Source organism: Palaemon carinicauda, chromosome 5 (genome assembly GCF_036898095.1).
Source record: "Palaemon carinicauda isolate YSFRI2023 chromosome 5, ASM3689809v2, whole genome shotgun sequence".
NCBI lineage: Eukaryota > Metazoa > Arthropoda > Malacostraca > Decapoda > Palaemonidae > Palaemon > Palaemon carinicauda.
In genome coordinates this window covers 82,475,536-82,482,514 of record NC_090729.1, presented here as the reverse complement: position 1 = coordinate 82,482,514, position 6,979 = coordinate 82,475,536, and the positions used below count along the sequence as shown (strand labels likewise).

The 6,979-nt window shown below is 37.4% G+C and overlaps 1 pseudogene; it reads left to right on the top strand.

The window, feature by feature from the left end:
- The first annotated feature begins 581 nt into the window (after positions 1 to 581).
- Positions 582 to 6,370, top strand: LOC137640996 (uncharacterized; annotated as a pseudogene).
- Positions 6,371 to 6,979: the final 609 nt, after the last annotated feature.

The window sequence follows — 6,979 nt, the reverse complement described above, 5'->3', positions numbered from 1 at the left end:
CAACTTTAGTAAAATGGTCTCCGGAAGACATTCCCAATTGCTCAGTCGTGGATAAAGTGAATCTTACGATTCAAGGAATTAATTCGGTCAAGAATCACGATACTTACATTGTAGAGATTCCCGTTCATGTTCCTGGCCAGGGAAAGCAGTTATTAAGGGCACTTTGTGTGGACTAAATTAATTCCAATTTTGTGGCACTTGGATTGAAGAAATTAGCAGACGCCCTGGTTGAGAAGGGTCATACCCTGGCAGATAAGCATATAGATTCTGATACTATAGACTATTTTGCAATCTTGCTTGGTAGCGATAAAAGCCATATTTTCCCACTTGTACAGGAAGACTTCGGTTACGATGGTAAATGTCCCTCTACTTTTTATGAAACTCCGTCGGGTTTAATGCTTTCTGGAAGTGCCTCTTTGTATTTAGAGAACCTTTATTTGCTATGTATTCCATTTGATGGTAATTCTGACGGCACGTCTCTATGACTAACCGTTAATAATAACATAAGTACTTTGCTAAAAGAGAAGGAACTTTTTGATGACCAAAAGATTCAGAATGCGACTGACTAAATCTTCAAATTAATATTCACTTCACTTATGAGTATTCAAGACGACCCTAGAGAATCTGTTTTGACAAGTGAAAATAGTAAATTAATTGATAACATTCTTAGTGATATTCGGAGAGATCCTAAGACAGGTAGGTTAGTTGTCCCCGCTTTATGGAAGAAGGAAATACAACATTTAATGTCGCCCAACTATAGTCTCGCCCAACTATAGTCTCACAGTGTCAGTTCTCAATTCTCAAAAAACAAAGCTTTCGCCTGAGAGGTTAAAGGAATACGATGCAGTTATACAGAACCAATTTGAAGATGGAGTAATTGAACGTATTGCAGATCTTCCCTCATTTCTTAGAGAGAATCCAGATGTATAATTTTTAGCTCATAATGCAGTGTTCCGAAATAACTAACGTGACGAAGTGTAGGGTTGTTTTTCTATCTATTTTAAGTGAGAGAAAAATATGAGATATATCTTTCCCATAATCAGTGTTCCATGGCAGGAGCTAATTTGAATAATAAAATGCAGATTTCAACACTTCTACTAAGGTTTGACAAGTATTTGCTGACTTATGATTTGAAAAAAGCCTTTTTACAACTTTTTCTTAGAGAAGAAGACACTAGAAAGTTACTTTTTCTATGGTTTAAGGGTATTTCTAAGAAATATTTTTCAATTGTTGGCTATCGTTTCCGACGAGTGCCTTTTGGAATGAGATATTCTCCATTTTTGTTAATGATAGCTCTCTATTACATATTGATCCATAATGTAACTGATGATGATGATGAAGAGAGACTGACTATAAAAAGGTGTTCGTATAACCTTTCTTACATGGATAACTTAGCAATAACTTCAAATGCGGATAATGTTTTGTTTAAGGCATTAAATGTTTCTGTATCAACATTCCGAGAATTTGGATTCGAATTACAAGAGTTTTGTACGAATTCTGTACCCTTAAGAGAACGATTAAATAAGTTTGAACACTGCACTGAATCAGAATCAAAACTTTTTGGCCTAATTTGGAATACAGAGAATGATACGATTAAAACTCGTAAACTTGAATTAAACCCTAAAGCTAATACAAAAAGGTTAATTTTAAGTACTATTCATTGCAATTATGATCCTTTTGGGTTTTCAATACCAGTTTTAAACCAAAGCAAATTGTTTATGCATTCCTTGCAGAATGACAAGGATGTTGGATGGGATACGCCGTTAAGCAGCGAGCTGATGAAAGAATGGTCGAAGATTGCCAGACAGGTTAACAAGAGCTCAGAAATTGTTATACCTCGTTCTGTCGGAAATCGTTATGACGAATACAATTTGTTGGTCTATACGGACGCAAGTAAAGAATTGTTAGGCTGTGCTTTTTATTTGGTGGCTGTCAATTCAGAAGACACAAAGCTGATTTTGGCAAAGAATTCTGTGCTTTGTAAGAAATTATGAACAAAGTCTATTCCTGTACTGGAATTGATATCTGTACATTTGGGAGTAAGGACGGCCGTAGATGTAGCTGAACAGCTAATAAATGCTGTTGTTCCTATTCGGATTCGTAATATTTATTGCTTTACAGATTCTATGATTGTTCTGAGTTGGATTAAGTCGAAGGAGTTTGAGTTTGGCAAAATAGATAGGAAGCAAGTGATAGTTAACAATAGGCTAAATGATATTTCGACTCTTTGTTCTAAGCGAACAGGGATTTTCGACCATATAGTTGGTGATGAGAACCCTAGTGACTGTCTTACTCGGCGTGTTTCAGAGAAAATGCTTCGTAGCACGCTCTTTTTAACAGGTCCAAAATTTATAGATTCTCCATCAGAGTGCAGAGTGATTGTTCCATATCCCGGTGCAAAGCGCCTTCCGTGAGTTGCTCTGTTAGGACAAATTTCATTTTGAATTCTGAACCACTTATACCGTTAAACAAGTTTTCGTCCTTTAGTAAGGCGGTCAAGGTTTTGAGTATTGTCTTCCTCTTTGTTACTAAGTTAAAACAAAGGTTAAAACTGACTAAGAATATACCAGAGAATACCTCTGACGAACAGAATGAAACTGCTCGTAGCACCATTCACCTTTTAGTACATGCACAAAAGGCTGCCTTTCCCCAAGTTTATGATACGCTGGCTACAGGTAATTTTTCAGAACCCCTTGTATCACAGTTGAATTTATTTCGTGATGAAAGTGGGCTTATTAGGGTACAAAGTAAGTTAAGTAAATTAAAAGCTTCTTATGATGAGAGGTGTCCGATACTATTGGGAAAAAAATTGCCCTGTGGCTAGAAGTATAATTTGGGATACCCATGTAAAACTGCGACACGCTGGAATTTACAAAACTTTGGCTTTACTCAGGAAAAGGTTTTGGATTATTAATGGCTTTGTGGTTGTAAAGTAGGTTTTAAAAGGTTGTTTGATATGTAAAAGGTTGAATGCAAGAACTGTCAAAATTAATCAAAATGCATATTGAGATTTCAGAATAAACCTAGAGGCTATTCCGTTTAGTAATATTTGCATCGACCATTGTGGACCTTTCTTGGTTAAGGATAGTAACAAACAAAACTATAAAGTGTATGTGCTGGTCATATCCTGTTTTTGGTCTAGAACAATGAATCTGGTTGTATGCAGGTTGATTGATAAAGACTCCTTTCTTAGGGCATTACAAATGCATATTTTTGAGTACGGTTTCCCTTCCTTAATAGTTAGTGATAATGGAAGCCCAATAGTGGCGGGAGTAGAGCAAACTATTTCCTATCTATATGATTTAGAGACCATTGACTACTTAAGATAGCATAATATTAAGTCTTTAAAATTTCATCCATTCCCTGCTAATGCACATAAATTAGGTGGGTTTGTTGAAACTATGGTTAAGCAATTGAAAAGGATAGTTACTTCGAGCATTCGAAATAACATTTTGGATTACAATGATTTTCAATTCCTGATTGCTGAGGCTAAAATGCTCATAAATAAAAGTCCAATCGCCTTCAGAAATGCTCTAAATAAATTAGATTTTGACCACAGTGTGCCTGTCCCTTTGACTCCAGAGATGATAGTGAAGGGGTATGAAGTACCTTGTGTGAGTATAATTCCTGAACTTAATACTTCAGATCAGGATGACTCTTGGGGTGTCTGATGATATATTCGACAATAATCAAGAGGTAGTTTTATCTCGTTTTGGTAAACTTATGAAAGTAAAAGCTAACTTGGAAAAAATCTATCAGGGTGAATTTACTGCTACATTGTTTAGTCAGGCAACGGATAGAAAAAATAGGTATGGTAAAAAATCTCGTACTGAATTAAGGCTAGGAGATTTAGTGAGTATAAAAACAGAGTTTATAAAGCCTTTTGCTTACCCGCTAGGTGTCATCGTACAAATTGAAAAGAATGGCCTGGATGAAGTAACAAGTGCTAGTGTACGTAAATCCAACGGAGAAATTGTAAGACGACACGTTGATAATTTGATATTCCTAACAGATACTTCCATCAACGTTGACAGTAACTCTGTTTCTCCTGAATTTGTTCCTGAAACCTGTACAGTTCCCTACAAGTGTGAGAGATCAGCTGCTCGTAAGTGTCGAGAACGGAACAAGGCACTAATTGAGCAACACAAGGTTTAATATGATTGTAGTGTTGTAGAATTTATTGTATAACTTTTCTGTTTCCTTTTGTGTTTGTTTTTTTTTTGCTTCATTCTCGTTTCACAATTCCAAGAAATTGCTCACCCGGCCCCGCCAGTGTACAAAAATATTAATACAAATAAAACATTTTCAAGAAATTGAATCTCAAGCTTTATTTAAAGTAAATAATTAGTCAATTTAGTTAAGTAACTCCTTGAATTTGTACATGCATGGACTTCCATGTTTCCACAGTCCTTGGATACGTCACTAAATGACAGACGTCAGACCTAACAAGGACGTGGAAAAAGCTTGGATAAGCCAGTTCAAAAAGTACCGCTACCGTCGCCAGAGACAAGACGGACGATTATCGGTTACGAAAAATTTTGAGGATTCGATAGTTGGCTGGTCGGGTGATCAATTTCTACTTACTTCACTTTTTGTTAATGGATTTTTTCCCAGAGGTACTGATGTGGTAATGAAGTTTAAGAGACATCCTGTTGAATCACGAGCCTTTGTATAGTGTACGAAATTCAACATGAGAAAATAAGCTCATCGTGTGGGGGTTTGAGGTGAAGGACAATACATGGTGGAGGACGATGGCTGAGTTCCAAGATCTTCGCTGCTGGCTGCCTAACTCGGGTAAGTTCATGTAATACAGATCCAAGGGTGTTATGTGTACTTAGTCGGCGATAGTGTATTATACACTTAAAGATCATTGAGGCAAGGCCCTTCATTAATTTTTCAACCTTCAGTGACTTGATTAATGTATAGAGTATAAAATCGTTTGAGATTTAACTTTCTTGTTTTAGCTCTGTAAATTTTTTATTTTAAGTGTGTTTGGGATGGCAACCAGTCGCTCCCTATAACTTGTGTTTTTTTTCCTGTAGGTTGGAGTTTCGCTAAAAGGGGTGGAACCTTGGAGTGAAGAGAGGTCAAGAGCTATCGTCTTGGAATTAACAGGATACTTTCGTCAATGTAGACTGGGGATTTAGTTAATTTCCAGAAGCTATAGCGTTCAATAACTTCAGTCTTGATTTAAGTTTTATATTAAAGTATTTAATTTTCATAAATTTTCTCTAATCCTTATTAGTCTTTCCATCCTAAATGGTTACTCAACTAATCTTTTCGATAAAAGGTAGTTTTAAATGAATTTTAATCTATTAAGGCCCTCCCTAGTATTTCTGTTTGCCTTATAGGCTATGACTGCTGGTCTAAGAAGCAAAGAAAGCTCTGGGTAATCTAACTGTTTTCATCTAACCCACTGAAATTAAAGGTAAAAAGGAGAATCTATCCGGGATTATGACAGACGGAACCCACCCACCTTTAAGACTTTAATCCATCTTCTGTTTCAGGACTTTTCTATACCGAAATCTCCAGGTAAAATTACCAAAATCGTCAGATGTCAACACGATATATTCTGTGTCTCACCCATCACTTTGGTTTGGTTTTACTATAGCCTTATTAGTGGAGCACCACATGACTTGCAAACCTTGCTTACCAGAAGGCATGAAATATCACATGAGGTTGGGCTTAAGATAGAAGTAAGACAGAGATGATGAGAACAGTATATGCAATGGAAGATGGAATATCATTGGAAGGAGAAAGGATTAATGAGGTAAAATCATTTAAATATTCTCTGATATAGGATCTTCGGAATTCAACTTTAATGAAAGATTATAATAAACAAATCGGAAAATGGTTAGGGTAAGTAAAATTAGGAAATCAAATCACCTGAAATTACACATGAATATCAGGCTATATCCAGAGTCATACTGCTGGTGAATCGTGTTGCTGCAGACATGTAGGTTTAATGCAGTCAATGGTAATCCAATTTTCTTCACCACATACGGTGAGTAGGAAAGCTTTCGGAATATGACGGATGGCAAGGAATGGGCCCACAAATGTGGACATAAGCAGTGTCATTCAAGAGTCAGTGCACAGAAAGAAGTGTGTTGTGGTGTGTAACTATGTGGTGCTTTGGAGGGGCTTTTCTATGTGGCATAGGTGTTGGAGATCCTTAGAGGAGATGACAATCAGACATGATTCCACAGGGACAACCAATTGACTGTCCCTGTCTCAGTCCGAGGAGAACCAAGAGAAGTTGTGGAAACCAACTGGGGTAGGTGCAGTAGTAAATCGGGGCTGTTTTGATGGTACTAAAGAGATCTTCCACCATTCTGCTGGCTGCGAGGCTGTAAGCAGAAGTCTGATGTAGGGTGATGCTAAAAAGATGCCCTAAAGACGTCCACTATTGAGAGAAGAAAGTGACACCCTTGTCGGAAGTGATATGCTCTAGATGCCAAGTCTTACTAACTATTTGGAAAGTAAACCAGCAGTACATCATTGGGATGTTACATCTTGCATGTCGATGGCTTCAGACCAGCAAGAGGCGTGATCGATGACTGTGAAAACGTAACAACATACTTGTGACGGGGTACGGGGCGACCACGTGAATATAGGCAAAATAACATTGGGGTTGGTGAAAATTGTGTACACGCATATTTGTGTGTCGATGCACTTTGGAAATTTGACATGAAATACAGATGCCGACCCAAACCTTGGTATCTTTAGTTATGGCATGCCATATATAATTTGACTTCAGTAGAAGTGCAGTAGATCAGCACAATGGGTGTTAGAGGTCATAGATCAATTGAAAGACCTGTCACTTCATGGTTGCAGGTATCTACATCGTGGCCTACACGGTCTTTTTGTTAGGATCTTCCCAGGCCCTTGTAGTTCTTCCTCGGATGAATGGTTGGTAATGTGTTGATGGATTAGGGCGACATCAACGGAGTTCTTTTTACCACGAATTTGTTAAATGGTA